General features: G+C 43.2%; 1 protein-coding gene across 3 annotated transcripts in view; it reads left to right on the plus strand.

The window, feature by feature from the left end:
- The window catches only part of TRAF3 (TNF receptor associated factor 3), a 112,130-nt gene that overhangs the window by 26,659 nt on the left and 60,649 nt on the right, over positions 1-24,822 (plus strand). The window contains exon 1 of one of the 3 annotated variants that reach the window (XM_032405969.1): positions 18,975-19,433. The exons of the other annotated variants lie outside the window; for them this stretch is intronic. The gene's annotated coding sequence lies outside the window, so the exon portion shown is untranslated. Of the gene's footprint in view, positions 1-18,974; positions 19,434-24,822 lie in introns of those variants that run through there. 3 annotated transcript variants of the gene reach the window in all.

The raw sequence follows: 24,822 nt of genomic DNA on the forward strand, positions 1-24,822 counted from the left end.
TCCCATTTGCAGTTGCATCAAAAAGAATGAAATACCTGGGAATATTTTGTGTTTTTAAGGTTTATAATTTATTTATTTTAGAGAACGTGTGTGTGCATGTGCTTGAGAGTGGTGGGGAGGGGCAGAGGGAGAGGAGAGAGAGAATCTTTTTTTAAAGATTTTATTTATTTATTTGACAGAGAGAGACACAGTGAGAGAGGGAACACAAGCAGGGGGAGTGGGAGAGAGAGAAGCAGGCTTCCCGCTGAGCAGGGAGCCCGATGCGGGGCTCGATCCCAGGACCCTGAGATCATGACCTGAGCCGAAGGCAGACACTTAACGACTGAGCCACCCAGGCGTCCCGGAGAGAGAGAATCTTAAGCAGGTTCCACACCCAGTGCAGAGCCTAACGTGGGGCTCGATCTCGAGACCCTGAGATCATGACCTGAGCCAAAATCAAGAGTGGGGTGCTTAACTGACAGAGCCACCCATGCTCCCCAGTACTTAGGAATGTTTAACCAAGAAGGTGGAAGACCTGTACACTGAAAACTACAAGACATTGATGAAAAAATTGAAGACAACACGAACAAGTGGAAAGATATTCCATGCTTTTGGATTGGAAGAATAAATATTGTTAAAATGTTCCTAATATCCAAAGCAATCTGCAGATTCAGTGCATTTCCTATCAAAATTCCAATGACATTTTTCAAAGAAATAACAAATAATTCTAAAATTTGCATGGAAGTACAAAAAAACCCTGAATAGCCAAAGCAATCTTGAGAAAGAACGAAGCTGGAGGCACTGTGCTCCTTGACTTCAAACTAAACTACCAAGCTGTAGTAACTAAAACAGTACAGTATCAGCCTCAAAAAAAGACACACAGATCATTGGAACAGAAGAGAGAGCCCAGGGTGCCTGGGTGGCTCAGTCGTTAAGCGTCTGCCTTCGGCTCAGGTTATGATCCCAGGGTCCTGGGATCGAGCCCCGCATCGGGCTCCCTGCTCGGCGGGAAGCCTGCTTCTCCCTCTCCCACTCCCGCTGTTTGGTGTTCCCTCTCTCGCTGTCTCCCTCTCTGTCAAATAAATAAATAAAATCTTAAAAAAAAAAAAAAAAGAGAGAGCCCAGAAATAAACCCACACACATATGGTTGGCTAATTTACCACAAAGGAGCCAAGAATATACTGTGAGCTAAGGACAGTCTTCTCAGGAAATGTTGCCAGGAAAACTGGACCGCTATCTCACACCATACACAAAACTCAAAATGGGTTAAAGACTTGAACATAAGACCTGAAACCGTAAAACTAGCAGAAAAAACAGGCAGTAATAAACTCCTTGACATCGGTCTTGGTGATGAGTTTTTAATCTGACACCAAAATCAAAAGCAGCAAAAGTGAGTAAGTGGGTCTACATCACATTAAAAAGCTTCTGCACAGGGGCACCTGGGTGGCTTAGTTGAGCGTCTGCCTTCAGCTCAAGTCGTGATCCCAGAGTCCTGGGATCGAGCCCCACGTTGGGCTCCCTACTTGGCAGGGAGCCTCTTCTCCTTCTCCCTCTGCCCCACCCCCTGCTTGTGCTTGCTCTCCCTCTCTCTCTCAAATAAAGAAATAAAATCTTTAAAAAAAAAAAAAATTCTGCACAGCAAAGGAGAAACCATCAACAAAATGGAAAGGCAACCTACTGAATGGGAGAAATATTTGCAAGTCATGTATCTGATAAGGGACTAATGTCCAAAATATGTAAATAACTCATACAACTCAGTAGCAAATAAAAAAAATAAGCCCAAACGGTCAGACTTAAAAATGGGCAGAGGATCTGAATAGATATTTTTTTTCTAAAGAAGACATACAGATGGCCAACAGGTACAAGAAAAGATGTTTGATCTCATTAATAGGGAAATGCAAATCAAAACCGCAATGAGATACAACCTCACACTTGATAGAGTGGTTATAATCAAAAAGACAAGAAATCTTAAGTGTTGACAAGGATGTGGAGAAAAGAGAACCTTATCCACTGTCAGTGGGAATGTATATTGTTACGGCCACTATGAAAAACAGTATAGATGTTCCTCAGTTAGAATTACCATATGATCCAGCAGTTCCACATACAGTGGAATATTTTTCAGCCATAAAAAAGAATGAAATCTTGCCATTCACAACAACATGGATGGTCCTTGAGGGCATTATGCTATGAGAAGTAAATAAGAGAAAGACAAATACTATATGATCTCTCTTATATGTGGGAAAAAAAAAGCTTATTAGAACAGATGGGTGGAAGTATAGTGCATTATTGAATGACACCTGAAAATACTTTACTGTTGTCTAGTAATTTGTGACCATCTCCTATAAAAAAATCAAAAAAGATGAAAAATATAAATAAAATCCTGTCCATTCAGATTACTGCTGTATATGCTCTTCTAAGCCATTTTGGGGGCATATATTTTATAAAAGTAGATTTATTCTAAATACCATTTTATAATTTGCTTTTTAAAATAATAGCTTTATTGAGATGCAATTCAGATATAATATTCACCATTTTAAAGCATATAGTGCAGTCAGTTTTGGTATGTTAAAGAATTTTGCAGTGTTCACCACTTTCTAATTTTAGAACATTTTCATCATCCCTGAAAGAAACCTTGTACCCATTAGCTGTCACTTCCCATTCTTCCCCGCTCCCAACCCTAGACAGTCATTCATCTATTTTCTGTTTCTACTGGTTTGCCATTTCTTGAAATTTATACAAATTGAATCATATAGTATGTAGTTTTTTGCAAGTGATTTCATTCACACAGCATGTTTTCAAGGTTCATTCATGCTATAGCATGTATCAGTAATTTCTTTCTTTTTTTTTTTTTTTTAAAGATTTTATGTATTTATTTGACACAGAGAGACACAGTGAGAGAGGGAACACAAGCAGGGGGAGTGGGGGAGGGAGAAGCAGGCTTCCCGCTGAGCAGGGAGCCCGATGCGGGGCTCGATCCCAGGACCCCGGGATCATGACCTGAGCCGAAGGCAGACGCTTAACGACTGAGCCACCCAGGCGCCCCAGTAATTTCTTTTTATAGGAAAATAATATTCCATTGAATAGATAGACTACATTTTGTTTATACATTTAGCAGGTGATGGACATTGGGTTGTTTCCTCTTTTTGGATATTATGAATAATGCTGTTGTGAAAAGTCCTGTGCAAGTTTTTGTGAGAACCTGTTTTTTTTAATCTGTTGTATATATAAGTGGTCATATGGTAACTCTGTGTTTAATATTTTGAGGTACTGCCAGACTATCAAAGCAGCTGGGACAATTTTGCATTCCTGTCGGCAATGTGTGAGAGTTCCAGTTTCTTCACGTCTTCACCAACACTTGTTATTGTCCATCATTTTTATTCCAGCCATCCTAGTGGGTGTGAAGTGGTTTCTCATTGTGGTTTTGATTTGTATTTCCTTAATGACTAATGATGTTACGCATCCTTTTATATACTTACTGACCATTTAGGTATCTTCCTTGGAAAAATGTCAGTTCATATCCTTTGCCCATTTTTAAAATTGGGTTGTCTTTTTAGTGATTTATAAGAGTTCTTTACATACATACAATTTCTTTATCAGTATATGACTTATAAATATTTTCTCACATTCTTTGGGTTATCTTTTCACTTTCCTGATGGTCACCTTTGATGCAAAAAAATTTTTAACTTTGGTGAAGTCCACATTGTCTATTTTTTCTTTGGTTGCTTTTGCTTTTGGTGTCATATTTAAGAAACCACTGCCTAATTGAAGGTCATGAAGATATGTACCTGCTTACTTCTAAGAATTTTATAGTTTTAGCTCTTACCTTTAGCCTGTGATTCATTTTGAGTTAATCTTTGTGTATGGTGTGGGATTTTGGTCTAGTTTCACTCTTTTGCATGTGGATACCCTGTTGTCCATTAGCTAAAAAGACTGGTCTTCTCCCCCATTGAATGGTCTTGGTACCCTTGTCAAAATTAATTGACCACAAATGGAGGGGTTTATTTCTGGACTTTAAATTCTATTCTGTTGATCTATATGTCTATCCTTATTATGCCAATACTGTCTTGATTACTTAGCTTGGTAGTAAGTTTTGAAATTGGGAATTGTGAATCCTCCAAATTTGTTCTTTTGCAGGATTGTTTTGTCTATTCTGAGTCCCTTGCATTCCCTTGTGCATTTAAGGATCAGTTTGTCAATTTCTGCAAACTACAACTTTCTTTTATTATGTCTTGAACATTTTCTTTTTCTTAGTCTGTCATTGTGCTGTTCAGTTCAGTAGCCATGAGCTACATGTGCCTAGTGAGCATGTGAATTGTGGCCAGTCCAGATTGATATGTGCAGTTTATACTGACACCTGGTTTTGAAGAGTTCATATGGAAAAAAAGAACACACACTATCTCATGAACAATTTTTTATGTTGATTATATATTAAAATGATAAAATTTTATATTGGGTTAAATAATACACATTGCATAAGTTTACCTATTTACATTTTTAACATGGCTAGTAGAAGATTTCAAATTATGTGATTCTCATATGTGTGTTAAACAGAAGTATATTTTATTTTATTTTTTTAAGATTTTATTTATTTATTTGACAGAGAGAGACACAGCGAGAGAAGGAACACAAGCAGGGGGAGTGGGAGAGGGAGAAGCAGGCTTCCCATGGAGCAGGGAGCCCGATGCGGGGCTTGATCCCAGGACCCTGGGACCATGACCTTAGCCAAAGGCAGAAGCTTAACGACTAAGCCACCCAGGTGCCCCCAGAAGTATTTTTTAATAGCGTGGCATGAAGTTTCTTGATTCACTTGTCTGTGGTTGGACACTGAGATTGTTGCCAGTGTTCTCTGTTTTATGTGGTGCTCTAATGAGTGACCTAGTATCCAGGTCTTTGTGCACTTCTGTGATGCTGTCCGGACCAGGTTCTGGAGGACTTGGGAAATGTGTTTGCTGCTTCTGAGTCTAGGGCATGCAAACTATCCTGTTATAGAGTTGAGTTGAGAATTAATGTTTCCATATTTAAAAAATAATATTGTTTCAAAATAAGGCTGTAAACAGACTCCACAAATACTGATTGAGCCCCTCTCCCAATGTGTCAGGGTCTGTTCTAAGAGATGGGAACACAACTTGCATGAGTCCAAATTCTAGCCCTCATGGAGCCTATGTTGTAAGAGGGGAAAGGGATAGTCCATAAACCATAACCGTATCAGTTAATACTGAAGAGCCGTGTTGGGAAGGACAAGAAAACCGGCCTATGGGCTACAGTGTGGTGGGAATATTGTCCTGATAGAATCGTCAGGGGGTGCTTTCTGAGCAAATCACATTTGAGCAGGGACTGGAAGAAGCAAGGAAGGGAGCCCTGTGCAGATCTGGGAGAAGAATGTTTTTAGGTAGAGGAGTCAGGAAGTGTAGAGACCTTGATACGGGAATATGCTTGGTTTGTTTTATTAGGAACAGCAAGGAGGCCAATGTAGCTAGAGCGTGCTGAGAAGTAGTTGGATTTGGAATACATTTTTTTTTAAAGATTTTATTATTTGACAGAGAGAGAGCATGAGCAGGCAGAGGGGGAGGCAGAGGGAGAGGGAGAAGCAGGCTCCCTGATGAGCAGGAAGCCCGATGCAGGACTCAATCCCAGGACCCTGGGATCATGACCTGAGCTGAAGGCAGATGCTTAACCAACTGAGCCACCCAGGTGCCCCTGGAAAGCATTTTGAAGATGGAACTTACAGTCTCTGCTGATGGATTGGGTGTGGGGCATGTGAGGAATGGGAGGCCTTCATGACCTGAGCAATGAATGGTGTGGTACCATTTACTGAGCCAGGGATTGCCAGACTGGATTAGAGAGGGAGGGGAACCCAGAGTTCAGTGTTAGACCTGTTAGGTTTGAAATGCCTTTTGGGTGCTCCAGTGGAGATGTTGAGGTGGTAACTATGATGCACCAGTCTGGAAATCACAGGGGACGTGGAGCTAGCGATGCATATTTGGAGTTAAAAAAAGCTACTTGAACATCAAGCAGATTGAGTATTCACTATTGCATTTGGGAACATGGAGGTCTTTGGGGACTTTGGTAAGAGGTGTCTGTAGACTGTGCTGGGGTGGTGGGTGAAAATTTTCAGGGAAGAATGGGATGCGTGTATTGACAACTCCTTGAAAGAGTTTGCTTTAACATGGACAGAATGATGGGGGATGGGTGAGCTGGGGACAGATTGCCCTTTCCCTGCACTGGTGGGAGTGTCCTGGAGAGAGGCTGTGGGGGGAGTGGCTGAGATCCTGCCCCAGAGTGGAGATGGGCCTCTCTCCTAGCATCAGGAGAGAAGGCCAAGTAGACTGGCAGGCTTTCCATTCAGCAGTGAGAGGTTGAGAAAATTTCAGGTCACCTCTGTTGCCAAAGAAACAGAGTGTGACAAGGTGGGAAGGGGTGTTGTAGGATTTGTTATGGAGTTAAATGTAAAATTCACATAAATTTTTAATATCAAACATAAGACTTCATATAAATTGAGTTACTTCAAAGTGCTTACCTTTGGGGTTCTCTCTCCTGTGCCTTTGGGGGTATTTTGGTGGAAAAGTTTGAGAAGCCACTTCATTATTGTATTCTATTGTTATGTTGTTAAATCTCACCCAAGTGAGTATTTAACCTTAAAGAGTTTGAGATTCACTTACCCATTTTGTTATCTTTAATAGAGCTTTTGCAGCTGCTCCAAATATCCCTCCATTTGTGCATCTTAATTGTTGCTTGGCAAGCCACTTCATTCTGCGGCAGGAAAGGCCTGGTGCGGTAGGCCGCGGTGTCTGTAGGTTGAATGCCCTCGTTCCCATCCTTTCCACTCCGTTTGAGGAGAGGGTGTGGAAGAAGGCAGGGCCCCTGAAGTGCGACGCCCTCCAAGAATATTTTAGCAGACCTTTTCCTGTTGTCTCAAAACACTTAACAGATGCACTGCACATCTTTAATTCTGACAGGGTGGTTTGAGTGAGCTGAGTGTAGTGCTATTAGCCAGCCTTTTATGATACTTAACAGTCTGTAGTGACTGAAAGTTACTTGGCAGGGGGCGCCTGGGTGGCTCAGTCGGTTAAGCCTCTGCCTTGGGCCCAGGTCATGATCTCAGGGTCCTGGGATTGAGTCCTTTAGCAGGGAGTCTGCTTCTCTCTCTCCCACTCCCCCCTGCTTATGCTCTCTCTCTCTTTCTCTGTCAAAAAAATAAATAAAATCTTTTTTTTTTTTTAAAGATTTTATTTATTTGACAGAGAGAGACACAGCGCGAGAGGGAACACAAGCAGGGGAGTGGGAGAGGGAGAAGCAGGCTTCCTGCGGAGCAGGGAGCCCGATGTGGGGCTCGATCCCAGGACCCTGGGATCATGACCCGAGCTGAAGGCAGACGCTTAACGACTGAGCCACCCAGGCGCCCCCAAAAAATAAATAAAATCTTAAAAAAAAAAAGTTATTCGGCTTCTTTCCTGTTAGTCGCATTTGCCTACTTTCTTTCCATACAATTTTAGTATGATTAATACCCACCTCCCCCATTTAGGTTCTTCAACCTTTCTTTTTTTTATATATAAAGAGTGACCTTTTAATTTTAATTTTTTTTTTTTTTAGGGAGGGAGAGAGAGAGAGAGAGAAAGGGGGGAGGGGCAGAGGAAAAGGGAGAATCTTAAGCAGACTCCCCGCTGAGCTCAGAGCCTCACTCAGGGCTCAGTCTCAAGACCCTGAGATCACGACCTGAGCCAAAATCAAGAGTCAGATGCTTAACTGACTGAGCCACCCAGGCGCCCTAGTTTTTCAACCTTCTTAGTGAGAGTGCTGTTTGAATTATCCCACAGTTAGTTCGTGGGATGGGAGCATGTGAAAAATCAGAGGTCTGTCCCCCACACATGAGATGGCTGGGGCCTAGGGGGAGCTTGATCTGTAATGGGTGGTTTATTTGCATGACTAGGCCACATGCCCCTGGCTTCCCAGTTCTCACACCACCTTGTGGGCCCACCTGTATGGTGTGGCCCTGCTCCTTCCCTCATCCTGCCTTGAATCCGGAAAGCAGAGGGGTACCTGCTTTTGCCTGCAGCACTCTCCATTGCTAGAGGCTGGCTTCCTCAGGTCACTAGACAGGAAGCCTTTCCTGACCACGCTCTGCATGGCCCCTCTTTGGATCCCTGCACAGGCACCTTTCTTGCCTTTATTCCTCCACCAAGTGTGACGGGAGCACTCCTTTATTACTTCTTGGTCTTCCCCTCTAGTCTGTGGGCTCCATGAAGGCAAGGACCATGGTCTTGTTTTGAGCCTACTGGGTCCAGCACCTGGTGAGGGGTATGGCACACTCGTGCTCAGAAAGTATGTAGAACGAACACATGTATGAATCTAGACTTGTAATCCAGATTGCCATTAAGGGGGCTCATGTGTCACTCTTTCAGCCAGGGCTTGGCCTGTTGTCATTCGGCAGTCCTTCACAATTCTTGGTACCAGAGCTTTTGTGGAGTTTGGAAATTTTAAGATTTTAGAATGGCATTAGTGAATATACCATATATTGTGGAACATCCTAAGCAGCATCCTCTAATCAAACAGATTTTTGCAGCAAAGTACATAACTATTTGCACTAAGTGGGACAAACAGAGACTATGGATAGCCTCACGTCGCATCAGGGCATGCTGCCCAGTGAGTTACGATCATGTTTTCAGAGGTTTTGGGGTTTCAGAATCACAGATAAGGGATGGTCCTGTTTTAGTGAATGTCTATTACGCATTCTGCCGTGTGCTGTAAATGCAGAGGAAGAAAGCAGTTCCTGCCCTCCTGTGTAGGGTGGGCGACCGCCATCATGTGAAGTATTGAGCACACACATACACAGAAGGCACTGCTCGGGGGGCTCGGGCATTTCTGTCACCCCCATTTGCTTTTGAGAAGTGCCCTCTGCAGGGGCTCAGTGCTTCATGCGTGCTACACGGGGGCGCGGGTGGAAGGGGTGGCCCATGTAGGAAGGGGCTGTTCGGGGGTCATTCTGGATCGGGTTCCCTTGGATCTGGCCACAGGGATTCAAGGAGTAGAGAGCGAGATGCACTGCGGGGGACACCCTGTGTTCCTTGTCTCCTTCACTGGCCGGGGGCCGGAGCCCAGAGGCAGAGGCTGGTGGGGGGCAGGTTTGAGGTCCTGAGTGCTAGCACGGACTTCTCTGCGGCCCTACACTTTGCCCTCTTGGCTGGATCAGGAGTTTTCAACATTAGATGGATTTAATCTATGTCTCCTGACTTTTAAAATATGAGTATAACTTTATTTTAATGTTTAAGATGCATTTTTGATGTAGAGAGAAATCTTCAATTTAAAAAAATCTACCTGCTTTCTGAAATGGTGCTTGAATTGTGAAAAAAATGTTTAATTGCCAGGCTGCAGGAAAGCCAGCTCTGTGTTACTAGAAAATGAGGAGCCAATACTCAAATATTTCAAGCATTTAGAAGGATGTGGTGTGGAGTAGTTTGTTCCTGGAGCAGGTGTGGCACTTTGTACTATTTCTAGTTTTTCTGTGGTGTTTGATAAATTATGTAGAATGTATTAAATCTCATCTGAGCATGTCTACTGAAGCTTATTCTTTCAACTTAGAGTTATTTTTGTCCAAGGTACTTGACTTAAGATTTAATGAGCCATGACACTGAATTAGAGACATGCTTTCAGTCTTTCAGCATTTATAAGAGATACTACGGTTTTCAAAAGGACTTGTGAGAATTGTCTTTTGCAATGTATTTTAAGATCATCAAGAGTAGAGTTTGTATTGTGAAAACTTGCTCCAAGACACACTCTGGGGTTTTATGAGTGAGTAATGGTGACAGGACAAGGTGGCGTCACCCATGCAGTTGTGGTCATTCTTTGCAAACAGTTTATTTAATAGCGTTTAAAAGAGACTCCTTCTTGGGTTTTATAATTACCCTTTCCTGGGGACCAATTTATAATGTAAACAATATCTGGTAGTATTATTTCTTAGAGCGAGTGTGTTAGTTTAAAATGTTTGCATCAGGGCGCCTGGGTGGCTCAGTCGTTAGGCGTCTGCCTTTGGCTCAGGTCATGATCCCAGGGTCCTGGGATCGAGCCCCACATCGTGCTCCCTGCTCGGCGGGAAGCCTGCTTCTCCCTCTCCCACTCCCCCTGCTTGTGTTCCTGCTCTTGCTCTCTCTCTGTCAAATAAATAAATGAAATCTTTAAAAAAAATTAAAAAATAAAATGTTTGCATCTGTAGGGCATGTATAAGCATGCCAGTTTCCAAGTGTAGCCTCTAGAGTATTATAGAAGAGTGGAGTTGTTTTTGAAAGGTCATAATTGAAAAGTTTTATGTGTCTTAATTGCTTAAATATTTTCTTTCACCGGGATTATTAAGAAAAACACAGAATGTAACATGTGGGAAAATGTGAAATGGATGCAAACACCATAAGATTTTCCACAGAAGTTTTTTATTCACAATGAGACACATGGGAAGGCTCCATTAACACTTTAGATGGTATCATAATTTTGGAAAAACCATTTCACCATAGGGGTGTTTACAAAAACTGCAGCCTTCTCTGCCAGCCAGGCTTTGACGTTTGCTTAGCTTACAGATAGCAAGTGATGCAGTGTCAAACCCAACTTAAAACTACCTATGTTGTCAACATACAGATTTTCTTTATTCAGTATTTAAACTACAAATTTATCAATCTGAGTAATTTGAAATATAGTAGCATAAAAAGAATTAGATATGCCAAACCGAAAATGTGTGCATATCTAAAGTAGTTTCTTTTCTTGATTTTGGTTAACAGCAGTATCTTCACATCTGTAATTTCTGGTAATTTAATGAGAACACACTGAACTTTGGGGGCACAATAAATTTTCCCATTATGTAAAATATTTTACACACTGGTTGACTCATTGTAAATTGTGAGTAGACATGATTCTCTTCCTGCGGAAAATAGAAACACGTTATTTCAACGACAGTGTTATCCAATGACAGAAGTGTGCTGAGGCCCCACGTGCTTTCTGTGGGTTGGGTTGTCAAGAACCGAGCTGAACACACAGTAGTGGGAACAACCTGGTGCTCTTTTGTTAGGTTTGAGGATGTAGTCTTTCTGTAAATCAGTTAGTTGTTTATTTTATACAAAGTCTTATTTTCGTTTTTGTGAATTTTATGTTGTTAATGAATGTGTTTTCTTTGACTGTATTAACTTCAAGTCTTGTAAATATTTCTCGGTCTTAAAAACCCAAGTGCTCTTACTTATTTCATAGTAGAAAGAACTAAGAAAACGAGTACTTTTTGGTGGTGATGTGGGGTTGATAGTTCCCCTAGTGATGCTCCTCCCTCATGTTTAAAAGTGCCACATATTTATATGTGTGTAATTTATATTTTGCATTGAAGTAAAAATCAAATTTCTTCTTAAAAAATTGTTGAACTCAGATTTGGGGGAGAAACGTTACCCAAAATAGTTAGGAGTTGTTTTGAACAGTGAGAAGCTTATTTAAAATTATTTGGAAGGGCCATCTCCAAAATAATGTATTTTTAGGAGCATAATGAAGACTCTTGTAATAACATTTTCCTTTTGTTTGTTTCTTTAATTGAGATGGTGAGCTGTGTCTCATTAAGGGATGTTAACTATCTGATGTTTGGCCTTTGGTACGATTATGTCAGCTTTTTAAAAATGTAACTGTATGAGATTGTCGTATAACATATGATTCACCTATTGTAAGCATCTAATTCAGTGGTTTTTAGTATAGTCACAGAGTTGTGCAGTCATTGCCTATTTTGGACATTTCATGTAAATAGAATTATATAATATGTGGTATTTTGTGTCTGACTTCTTTCACTTAGCATCATGTTTTTAAGATTCATCCATGTTGTAGCATGGATCACTAAGTTGTTCCTTTTTGTTGCTGAGTAAGTTTATTGTATGGATGTACCACTTTTTAAAAAAATATATTTTTATTTATTTATTTGACAGGGAGGGATAGTGAAAGAGAGCACAAGCAGAGGGAGAGGGAGAAGCAGACTCCCGGGTGAGCAGGGAGCCTGATGCGGGACTCAATCCCAGGACCCTGGGATCATGAGCTGAGCTGAAGGCAGACACAGACACTTCACTGACTGAGCCACCTAGGTGTCCCTGGATGTACAACTTTTTATGTACCCATTAGCTCATTGGTAGACATTTGGGCTGTTTCCTCTTTTTGGCTGTTAGGAATAATGCTGCTTGGAGTATGCGAGTCCTGGTTCTTATGTGGACCTGTGTTTTCATTTCTCTTGGGCTTATACCTAGGAGTTTGCATCAGCTTTTGATGCTTCTTTGATCTGCTGTTCAGGTTTTCATTTATGTTTGTAGACTTTGCTACTTTTGACTGGGCTTCTTAAGACCTCTGTTGGTGACCTGGTGACTGCTGTTTCAGGCTGGATCCCCCTGTTGCTGGGGAAACAGCTAGAATTACAGTATCCTTTCCTAAGACCAGATCACATCTGATGGTCATCACAAGGTCTTATCAGATAAGTATCCTTTTAGATTTTGGGCAGATAGTTAAGTCTGGTCTTTATCCAAGCCAACTAAATCTGTCTGTATTTTATATTTTCCTTGTGTTCTCTCTACTTCTTCTCGGGGGACATCCTTTGTTCTTTGACCCCAGCAGCACGGGGAGTGACAGTGAATGATTTGTGTATTTTCCCTTCAGGCTGTATGCCACTCATTCCTTTCTTTTTCTTTTTCATGGTAGTTCTGGTAACTGGGTTGCCTATTTTTGAAGTAATAAACACCTTAAGGTCCTAGTGATACTCTTGAGCATTTTGTTTGGTGTGCAAATGAGACCTATAGGAATGTTTCCATAATTTGGATCAAATTCGTGCAAATGTGCATTACCAGTATTAGTTGGTTGCCTGAGTTAGATTATGAATTTCATTACTGCTATTTAATAAAGGTTCGTGTTCTGCCGTGGTCATTCTAGTTAGTGGTGAGAACCCTTTGGGCCTCTTGTCATGTGTTTAAACGGAGTTAAGCTTGGGAAATTATTGAGTGCTTTACAGATACTGGCTGTATTTTGTAACACTTGTGCCTTCCATTTTGGGAATCTTGTACTTTGAGAATCTTTCACATGTATTAGATCAATTTAAAATTAAATCCACCCGGAAGGTTTGTAGGATAGGTCTTACTGCTCTCCTGTAGACCAGGAGTCCCAGATTCGGAGGAGCGAGCAGTGGCTGAGAGCAGTCAGCGTCCTTTTCACTCTGCCCCACGCTGTGAGCAGAGAGGAGGCAGGATCAGGTCGTGCCTGGGCCAGGGGGCTTATGCCGAGTCCAAAGCAACCGGACAGCTATCAGCCAAGCAACTCTGTTTTAACACCTAGTGGTGCACTTACGAAGATTTCTCCTGTTTGTGCCTCGCTGCCTCCTCATCCATAAAGTGGAGATAAGAGGAGCCCACTCTACAGGCAGGTGGGGATCTCTGGTCTGTTAGTCACTGGACCTGGTTTCCATGCACTGACCATTGACTTGCTGCCCTTAGTTTTCAGATTCTGGTTGGCCTGAAAAGTGGTTTGAATGGTCCTGTAGCATGCTCCTTTCATCACCCCCTTCCTCTGACCTCAACCGCTGGCCCTAGAGGCCTCCTGGGGGCCTTGTTCCACCAGTACCCCAAAGGTAGTTCTCATTGCTGGGGGGTGGGGCAAGGGTCTCAGCCCTGGGCCAGCGTTGGCTCCCCCCCTCTAGGCATCGTCTGTTCCAGGAGATGCAAAAGTCTTGGGGTAAGACCCCTACTGGTTCCTCCAGACCTTCCTGGGACAGCCCACTCAAGCCAGAACCCATGATTTCTACTTGCCAGTCACGGGGTCCCTGGACTGACTGACAGATTGGTAGGGGACCAGCCCTGTTACAGCATAGCAGCTGTTGGGCTGGTGGGGGTGCGCCTGCCACTGAGGACCAGCCTTGATCTCTGATTTGAAAGGCACAGTTCTACAGACTGTCTTCTCTGGGGGAGTGCCCAGACTGGCTCCTGAATATGCCCAGAGGCATTTGATCAAAGTTCCTGTGAGGCAGTTAAATCACTAGTCAGTCTCTACAAAGCACAATGATGACAAAAAGAAATTTCCTCATACACTGCCTCTTGCCTTCCCCTCAGATCGTCTACCTCATGCTGTGAGATTACCCAGCCAGTCAGGAATTTACACATGAGGTGCATCTGGTTTGGTTGAAAATATTCATTGATTCATATCACATCTTTTTGGGAAGAGATCAGGGTAGGAAGGGTGCAGCATTTCCATAAATCTGATCTCCCACTCCCAGGAGTAAAGGCCATGTTAGTGAACTTTTGCTGGGTACCTAGAAAAGCAGCCTATCGGGTAGTTAGGTGTGGGCTGGGAGCCTGGGTGCTGGGTTTGAATCCTGGCTCTCCCCCGTGCCCAGGTCTCCTCAGCTGCTGGAGAGGATGCTGGAGGTGGTCTCACAGAGCAACTGAGTCCTGCATGTGGAGCGGTGGCAGCTGACCCTGGCGAGCCCTCTTGAGACTGCCGGCTGCCACGGTGATTCGTGGCAGCCACACAAGTGACTGCTTTGGGGCAGTGGGGGGGTGGGATCCTTCTTTGTAGTGTGTTGACTGCGGGGGATGATGGGAGCCCAGAGGAAGGGTCCTTGCCGCCAGGGAGTCGGTAGGACTACCTGGGGGAGAAGATGTGTGAAGGGGGGGTTAGGTAAACAGAGGGAAGGTGAAGCAGAGGATTCTCATCATCAGAGGAAATAGTATGTTTGCAGGGATACGACAGTTCATTTCTGTTACCAGAATGAGGGGTGACCAGTAGGTTCCTTAATCTATGTGTTCATTCACCCAAATTTAGCAAGCACTGTTCAGGGCCAGGCTGGGCACTCAACTTAGGGTAGAAGAGAACACGTCTGAACAAGTCCACTTAGTATTTCCCATCAGGAGGCAGTCACCAGAATGTCCAGAAGACGGCTCTCATTTACTGAGGGGCCCTGTGGTGTGAGAGCACGGCACAGAGCCGCCCTGAAGGGTTCAGATTGTTACCTCTACTTGGCTACCATGTGCCTGGGGCACGCTTACGCCGCAGGTACGAGACATTCAGCTGTCTGTCAGTCGTGGTCGGAGCTGTGCCTGCCTGGAGCTGCTGGGAGGGTTCGACGGGCTCCGGAACACACCCTTGCTGAGGATGCACTAGTGTGTGGTGAAGAACGTGTGTGCCATGTTGAGGATGCTTTCCCCTCATCTCTCCCTTTTCCCAGCTGAGTGCACATCCTTTAGCTCCTGTTAAATACTCCTTCCTCATAGAGCTTGTCCTGGATCCCCAGACTAGCTCCAGGTCTGCCCGCCTCCGTCACGCAAGTCCTCATGCTTGGAGTGACTTGTTTGCCAGTGATCTTGCCCACTGGAGTGCCTGTTACCACCAGGATGGTGAGCTCTGCCTTACTCATGCCCTTCCACACACAGCGTGTGGTTGGTTAATGCTCATTAAATATATTGAATGAATGAATGAAAAGTAAAGGTCACTTAGTAATCATGCTACTGTTTTAAGTCTTTTTCTGAATTTGGTTGTATGGTTAATGGTTTAATATTTCAAGGGCTCTGACATTGTAATGGTTTTTACTATACTGCGAAGGTAGCTGGCTGTTCAAGGTGATTGCTCCCCACAGAGGAACTAGAAGTTCTTACTGTACTTGCATTTTCTGGAATGAAAGTCATGGTTCATTCTCAGTAGCTTTTCAGTAGGGGCTTCGAAGCTTGTGTGAAGTGGCAGATGTGCAGGATTCTCACAGAGAGTACTTGAGCATAAAAGGTGGTGTGTCATCATGCACATTTCATTAATTTCAGCATTCTTACCCAGCACAATAAATTGTCAAAACCATCCTCCAGTAAAAACCACAAACCAGTCAGCCTTTAGGAAACAGGTTGGAAATCTAGAAATGCCACCCCCCACTGAGGTATTTGCAACATTTTTTTTAAAGATCCTTATAAAATTTTTGTGATTCAAAAGGCAGCTTTCCTGTGCCAGGGGAGTCTCTCTCCAGCGCTCTTGCTTCTGAGGTTTGTAGCTTTCAGAAAGACTGCAATGCAGCGGTCACCAAAGTCTCTGTTAATATGGAAACAACTGGTGGTGAGGTCTTTTGCTCCCTTTCCTACCACGGACTGTGGCCTGCAGTATGAAGGAGGAGGTAATGAAGGCCATATTCCCCTGGACTTAGCTGTTTAGGGACAGAGCGGGAGTGATTTTTGAGAATGTTGTGGCAGCCCAGGCATGTCCTGCAGCAGTTCTGTGAAGTTACTGATGCGCTGGGCTTCCTGGGATGTGAGATTCAAGATGCCTTTGCAGCTTGCACATGGTAATTCTGTCTTCTTCTTTGTGTTCAGATGGTGGATGATGAGAAGGTAAGGACTTTAGAAATCATGCATAATATGTATTTTAAATGTTAATGAATATCCCTATTGAAGGTGAAGAATTATAATGGAGTCGATCTTTTCTGAACCAAAGAAATAAAACTTTGATTTCTTATTAAAGGACAGTTTGAATGTTTGAACAGTCTTCTTATTTAGTGTTGACAAATGCCATCTAAATAAATTATTAAAGATGTTCTTTAAAGAGATCTGCTTGTTCTTTGACTTACTGAACATGGTTGAGTTCCAGAGATGTGGTCACGGATAGAATAGATTTGCTTCTTTAACTTAAGCAATGACAGTGTCATTAATCTGGCATGGAACATTTTGTTTCACAAAATCTCAACCATATGGCAGTGGATGAGGAAATCTAAGTTCCTTAGTTCTTATTTGCCTTCAGATGAGCGTTTTCAGATGTGCGGAGCTCTGCTTATCCTGGGGCAAGTTGGAGACTACCTCCAGCCCTCCTCTTTGTTTATCTAAGAGGGAGGCTGAGAGTCAGAACTCAGGTTTATTTATTTGTCTATGAATTGGCCCCCAAACTGTATTAAATGCATTATGGGTGGTAATATATATGTCCGATGCCAAGAAATACACTGTCAGGGTTACCATGGCAACTGCGTGCATTCTGAAAAGCTTATGAATGGGCACTGAACCTTCTGGTGTTTCAAGTGAGATGTTCCAGCTGAGAGCCTGCATTCATGATTCGTGTAAATAAATTCAGCTTTCTGTGTGTATCACATCCTTTTTCTTCGTTTACCACTTGTCTGTCCAGCTCAGTTCTTTCTCTGCTAACATCTGCCATGGTCTCTTGATGGTTTTCAGCTTCAGGCTGGGGAGCGAGCCTGGGTGCGCTGTGTCCCGACACCTCAGTGTGTGGCTGGTATAGGATGGGCTGGCACGTCTGCGCCTCCAGAGGGCTGGAAATCCTCGACAGCCCCAGAGCATAGCTGCAGGCCCGTGTGCTGGTGTGGTCCTGGCAGGGCCTCCTGTCTGTCTGGAGAGCGTCTCTCCAGGAACACAGCGCAGGGCTCTGAGAGAGCTGACTTCGAGGGAGGCCGCCCTGCCTAATTTCTATTTCTAGGATATCATGACGATTGGTTTTGGAGAGGGAGGCCCAGGTTAGAAAGACCCGCCTTCAAAATGCCAAACTTGACGAAGGCCTGTTGTCTTCATTACCAGAGGATTGTTTGCTGTTGGTTAGAAATCTGTGTCGCATAGTTTCTTTGAAAACTAGTTCCTCTTGTGCATGTAAACGATATTGATGCCTTGATTGCATGGCACTAGAATATCTGTTAGCAAATATTTTGAAAAAGGCACCTGCACAGCTTGCCTAGGAAGTCCAGGGCAGCCCTGGGGATGGCAGTGGCAGCTGAGGCAGTCCCTCCCAGGAGGGGGCCCTGTCAGGCTCGGGGAGGACATTCACACTCGTGTGGAGTTCATGCTCTGTATTAAGGGTCATTCAGATCATATAGCTTAGATTTTAAACCTGAAAGTAAAGTCCGCTTTTCAGACTCCCATCAGCGGGCATTTTGTGGTAGCTCACCTGCAGGCCTTTGTTAAGAATCTTCATCTCATTCAGTCCCTGTATTTTACAGATGAGGAAACTGAGGCCCAAAGAAGGTGTGGTTAAGGTTCCACAGCAGGTCAGAACCAGATCTAAGGTTAGAAACCTGGCTCCTGGCTTTCTTTTTTTTTTTTTTTTTTAAGATTTTATTTATTTGACAGAGAGAGAGACAGGAAGAGCAGGAACACAAGCAGGGGGAGTGGGAGAGGGAGAAGCAGGCTTCCCGCTGAGCAGGGAGCCCGATGCAGGGCTCGATCCCAGGACCCTGGGATCTTGACCTGAGCCGAAGGCAGACGCTTAACGTCTGAGCCACCCAGGCGCCCCCTGGCTCCTGGCTTTCTGTTTTCCTAAAGATCGCTTTCCTGACAGAAGAGTTTTGTTCTCAGTAACTGTTTTTTGCTTTCCTTTTTATCAAAAAAAGGCCTACGTAATAACAGGAATAGAACTGTCTAATTTATAAAAGTTCCTACTTTCCCTTTCTTCTTTATTCCATCATTTACCCAGCTTCTACTCAGTGTGCCGGAGACTCGAGGGGCACATCCTCTGCCCCCCAGGCCTCATGCTGTGATGAGAGGTCATGCCCTGAGCACAAGAGCACTCAGCCTGTGTGTGGAGATGAGTCGTGGCTCTGCAGCTGCATTCTGCCTGTCTGTGGTATTCTGCAGAGAGGCTGGGTGCCCAGTGGTCTCGGGGGGGGGGGGGGGGGGTGAACTGAATCATTAGCTATTAAATCAAGGTCACAATGCTGTGTTCACTAAGGCAAAACAACATAGTAATATTAGGTGCAGCTTACACATTACACCTTACTTATTACAAATAATAAGAGGTTCAGCTTGTAAGGCTGCTTGTACTCAGGTTACAGGCAGCTAGGGTGTTCCAGGACTTGGGTCCTGTACCCACCCCCCCACTCCCCCGACACTGAGCTTTGTGAGGGTAGGAGGCACATTTCTCACTGTGGGATCTCAGGCTCAGTACATAACAGAAACCCATTAAGTGTCTGGATAACTTTGGAGTCCCTGAAAACTGGTAGAGCTGTTGCAGATTTGGGGACGGTGGGAATAAGTGGGACGGTGGGGACAGAAGGAATAAGGCCAGGTGCAGGTCCAGCAGCATCTGGATCCTGTTGCTTAGGAGGCATGTGGTAAAATACGGGACAGTCTGAGACGGCGAGAACGCGATTGAAAATGCAGTCTTTAGAGGTTTCCGTTTGGTGATGTATAAAGCGCTCAGGACACGTGTGTTGTTACCCTCAGGTGAGAGAGAATTAAATGACCTCTCTCATAGAGAGCCGGATCAAAAGAGTCTTAGATGTAACCTTTCAGGTGGAGAAAGATTTCTGCTTTCAGATCTTAGGGGATACTGATTTTTCTCGATAGGTGAGGAATCCTGTAACCCAGATGCCCTGCCTAAGAGTCTGCCTTCATCAGGTCTCTAGAGAAAGTGCCCTACAGACAGCCTGGTGTTGCATTCCCCAGGCAGTTGAGATGCAGTAGAACCCAGGGGGAAGACCAGCACACTCTTTGACTGCACACCACCATGTAAGTCCAGATGCAGGAGCACACGCTAATTTATGGTAAATGAATCAGGTACTGCTATTAGAAGCCTGTGATACACTAAAAATAAATTCAACAGTATAATTTAAAATTGTTCTTTAGTGGGCGCCTGGGTGGCTCAGTCATTAAGCGTCTGCCTTCGGCTCAGGTCATGATCTCAGGGTCCTGGGATCGAGCCCTGCATCAGGCTCCCTGCTCTGCGGGAAGCCTGCTTCTCCCTCTCCCACTCTCCCTGCTTGTGTTCCCTCTCTCGCTATCTCTCTGTCAAATAAATAAATAAAATCTTTAAAAAAATAAATAAATACAATACAATAAAATAAAATTGTTCTTTAGCTTAGAAGAATAAAAACATTTTAATTGAAGAACAGTATCTTGACTTGTCAAAAAGGACATTCAATTAAAAATGACAAATTTTTCTTTCTTTTATTATGTTAATCACCATAATTACACCATTAGTTTTTTTTAAATTTTTTATTGTTATGTTAATCCCCATACAACGTTACACCATTAGTTTTTGATGTAGTGTTCCATGATTCATTGTTTGCGTATAACACACAGTGCTCCATTCAATACATGCCCTCTTTAATACCCATCACCAGGCTAACCCATCCCCCCACCCCCTCCCCTCTAGAACCCTTAAAAATGACAAAATTTCACACTTAGAGAAGCCCTGCATATGTTAACAAAATGGCATTTCTGAGGAGCCCAGGTGGCTCAGTCGGTTGGGCGTCTGCCTTTGGCTCAGGTCATGATCCCAGGGTCCTGGGATCGAGTCCCGCATCAGGTTCCTTGCTCAGCAGGGAGCCTGCTTCTCCCTCTGCCTCTGCCCTTCCACTTGTTTGTGCTCTCTCTCTCTTTCTCAAATAAATAAGTAAAATATTTTTTTAAAATGGCATTTCTCAGGCAGGTTCATTAATTAGGATTATTTTGCAAGGGTCTTCAGACCCTCAGGTTGGAGTAAGCACCCCTTTTATGTGCAGCTTGTGCTCAGCCATAAGACATCTATGTAATTGGGTGACTTGTATTTTCTGAGTTACTCCCCTGTTGCACTGAGACTGTCTCTCTAGTAGCAGGTGGAGTTGAGACAGTCTGCAAAGACAGGGTCAGGGTGGAGCTCAGGTCTGCCGTCTTCTCTGTGTTCTGGACTGTTGACCGTCCAAACTGTGAAATGTTAAAACCTCCATACAGAATCTTGTTCAGTCCTTCCTCATAGCCCCAGCCCCGTGTCACCGAAACCCAGCCCCGGGGCTCGGAGGGCAGTGTCAGAGCCCAGGTGGATGCGCTCCTGCCCAGCATTGCCTTCTTCCTCCAACGCCAGCCTGGAGTCTTGTTGCCCAGACTTTTTCTCAGCTTAGAGCCTTAACTCCCAGCCCACAGTTCCTAGCATATCGTTTCCCTTTTTATTCTGCCTGGGATTTCGAAAATGTCTAATAGTGCTGGGTGGTTTTATTCATCATTATGAGTGGTATTGTTTATTACAACTTGCAGCTACAGCTCTGGTAAAACAAATTCATTTCCTGCGTTCAGATTGTGCTCATCTAAAAATTCTGTTTATAACATTTATTCAGAAGAAGGCTTCTATTATGAGTTGTTGAGAAACAGCTCTGTACCCCCTTTAATAAAGCTATTTTTGAAATGTAATTTAATGCCTGCAAGTAAATTGCTTGGAGGTTTAGTTCCTTGCTTGCAAAAGAAGTGTGAGAAAAAAAGTATTTTTTTTAACGCATTTTCTGAGCTCTGGCCAGAAACCGTTTCATTCGTTTAGTTTATTCATATTTATTAATCACCAATATTTATCAATATACCATGTGATTATATTTATGTTATATATATACTTATCTCCTTGTGTTTGATATATATTAGTGTGTATGTGTGCATATATGCGTGTATGTGCATTAGTTAATACTAATTAATATCAAGCAGAAGTACAGCAAAAAGATTGGTACCCTCAAATTATAAGGTGATTTTTTTTTTCCTGTGTAACCTATAAAGTGAGGTATTGATACTCAGTACTGAGCCACTTCTTACACCCTTGATTTTTCTTATTGTATTTATCTTTGTTTATATTTTTAAAATCTGAGAATTACAGAAATAGTTAATCTCTAGTGATCCTTCAGATTATGGTTTAAATGTCCTCTCCCCAGGGAGGCCTTCCCTGTACCCACTTAAATGGGTGTCGCTGGCATGCTCACCACATTCTTCCTTGGTAGTTTTCATGTCACACGCATGTGCACACACAGTTACGTGTGCTGTGTCCCCTTCCCCGTAAACGGTCTTCAGGGCCCCTGTCTTTCTTGTCCCCTCCTGTCTGTACTGTGCTGGCCATCCTAGGCGCTGGAGTGCGTGTTGAAGGAGCACAGGACACCAGAGGCCCCTCCAAGGTGGTTGTCATGCTCTGTGTCCTTTACAGGACTGTCTTGGAAGTTTTCAACTATTTTCTTGATTCAACCAAGAAATCTTTTTTCCATTACTAATTTAATATCTTTTCAAATTATTGAATACTTGTGTTTTCCCCTCCACCGAGGAGCCGGAAACAGCCAAGAGTAGAAGACTATTTATGTCCTAAATGGCCCTTTCCTCTTTCGCTCTCCATGTTCCTTTTCTTGTAAGTGAACAAATACATTGTGAGGCTAGCAGACTTTAATGCATCCTTTGAATTCAAGTGTAGAGATTTTTGAGGAAAATGAGGTAGTTTTGAGAAACTAGTAAAACCAGCCCCAGTGCTTTTGATATTTTATTTTATTTATTTATTTTTTTTTTAAGATTTTGTTTATTTATTTGACAGACAGAGACACAGTGAGAGCAGGAACACAAGCAGGGGGAGTGGGAGAGGGACAAGCAGGCTTCCCGTGGAGCAGGGAGCCCGATGTGGGGCTTGATCCCAGGACCCTGGGATCATGACCTGAGCTGGAGGCAGACGTTTAATGGACTGAGCCCAGGCGCCCCACTTTTGATATTTTAATTTATAGGAAGTGCTCTTCCATTTTTCTCAGGACAGTGCCAGGCTGGGGAAGGGTGCTGTCATTCAGAATTATTTATTGGGCACTTGTGAGAGTGGAAACAGGGGGACCTGGCAAAGCAAACTTTGGTCCCAACCGCTGGACCATTTGGGACAGCACCAGGGGCTGTGTGTAAGGTGTGGCGTGGCGCTGTGGGGCCACAATGTGGCCAGGTGCTCCCTGCCCCCTGGGCACTTCTGGCTAATGAGTCAGTCCTGGAGTTTTTCAGCAGCACTGATCTAACCTACAAATTTAGATTTCTTTTCATATTATTCCAGTAGAAAATTTTATTAATGTGGCCTTTTTTTTTTTTATAAAAAGTGTTGACAGAATATTTTATGTTCAAAATATTGATTAATTTTGGGGGAAACCTAAGAGATTTGATGTTGCATAACAAATCTCTGTTTAAATTCACCAAGTAAATTGCAGTGAATCGTAACTATATTAATTATGCAAAAGCAAACATTGCAGAATAGGGTTTATTTGAAAGACTGATCAGATGAAAATTTCTAGGTGACCTGAAAGATGTCACACTTTTGTACACCCTTACATTAAAACAGTGTGATCAGTTGGATGTCATGTAGGAAACTTCCTACTGGTGGGTCCAGCAATTTTAGCAAATGGGATCACATTTGATTAGGAAGTCGATTTATTTTAGAGGATTTATGTAGCATGAAAATTATTAGATTCAGGGGCGCCTGGGTGGCTCAGTTGTTAAGCGTCTGCCTTTCGGCTCAGGTCATGATCCCAGGGTCCTGGGATCGAGCCCCGCATCGGGCTCCCTGCTCCGTGGGAAGCCTGCTTCTCCCTCTCCCACTCCCCCTGCTTGTGTTCCCTCTCTCGCTGTGTCTCTCTCTGTCAAGGAAATAAATAAAATCTTAAAAAAAAAAAAAAAAAAAGGTCCTAGAAATATTACACTAGACATCTCAAATTTTCAACGTGACTCTATCTGTAACAATATATGTGACATTTCATATTTTAAGACTAAAGTAAGTATGCAGTGGTAATGGATATTCGACCATGATTTCAGGTGGACAAGACTTCAGAGAAACCTATCATATTGCCAAAAACAAAACCAAACACTGCATTACAGCTCCAGAACATGGTTTTTTTTCACACAAGTGTAATTTTAACTATTACCCAGTAGCATGGGATAGTCATTTCACTCTTAACTAGCATTTTTCCTCCTTGTTCAAATCCATTTGGATAATGCTTTTCAAAAGTAAGCTCAATAGTTGTAGTCAGTTCTCATATTTAAAGTAGCTAGAAACCAAGCAAATAATTAGTTAAGTGATGCGAGAAATTTATTTTAGCCTCGCCAAGATCTCAGTATCTTCCTTGAAGTCAGAAACGGCCTTGGTTCAGCCAGAGGCCCTGTCTTTGGTGCATCTGGTCGTGAATGTCCTGTTAGTCCCAAGGGAATAAATAAACTTCAGGGATGTCAACGCTGACATTCAAACAATAAAAAAAGTGCTTGGTTTTCAAAAGTGACAAATGCATTAGTTAGGCATTATTGATGTTTTGGGAATTTTGAGGCATGTATTTTGCTTCCTCACCCAGGATTTGAATTTACAGGTGTCTGAGCTGTTGAGAACCCATTCAAGTCACCGTGGCGGGAGCACTGGTCTTTGAGACCAGGGTTTCAGTCCTGCTGACTCTGACTTTGGGCAAGTTGCTAAGTATCATTATCTTAGTTCCTCAATAGTCCAAGGAGAGATTTGGAGCATTGGGTAATAACCTTTTAAAGATAATTTGAGAGGTGCAAATGGCAAATTCGATTTTACAGCATAAATCTTTATTAATCCTTATGACATCATGAGTCAGTGAGCCTTTGTTGATGTAGTTGCTGTCTGTTATAGATGTTACGAATGTTACTGAAGAGGCAGACCACTCTGTCGCTTGCTGATGTGTAATATTGGGAAATTGCTGAATCTTTCTGTTCCAGTTTCCTCATCTCTGTAATGGAGGGGGCGGTAAAGGAGGATATTTACAGAGTTGTGAAGAATAAATGAGTGATTACAGGAATAATGTAATAACTACTAATATATATTGAATGTTTACTGTGTGGTAGATAATTTCTAAGTGCTGAGGATACAAACCTAAGAAAAGCACTTTTCTGTCTTCAGAAAGCTCACAGTCAGGTGGGAGAGAGAGAAGGAAGCAGAGCCAGTGTAGGCTTGTCTTATGATGGGTGTCCTTATAGTATAGATCAGGGCTTGAGGAAGAGAAGGTTCTCGGAAAGATGCTTAGAGACGTTTAACGTCGTAGAAAACAGGTGCCTGCCAAGTGTGCCTGGCATCTTGCTAGGTGCTGGGGGTGGAGGGAGGCTACAGATAAAAATTTAGCATGATCCCTGCCCTAAAGTTTCATGACAA

This window comes from Phoca vitulina, unplaced genomic scaffold (genome assembly GCF_004348235.1).
Source record: "Phoca vitulina isolate PV1807 unplaced genomic scaffold, GSC_HSeal_1.0 scaffold7, whole genome shotgun sequence".
Classification (NCBI taxonomy): Eukaryota; Metazoa; Chordata; class Mammalia; order Carnivora; family Phocidae; genus Phoca; species Phoca vitulina.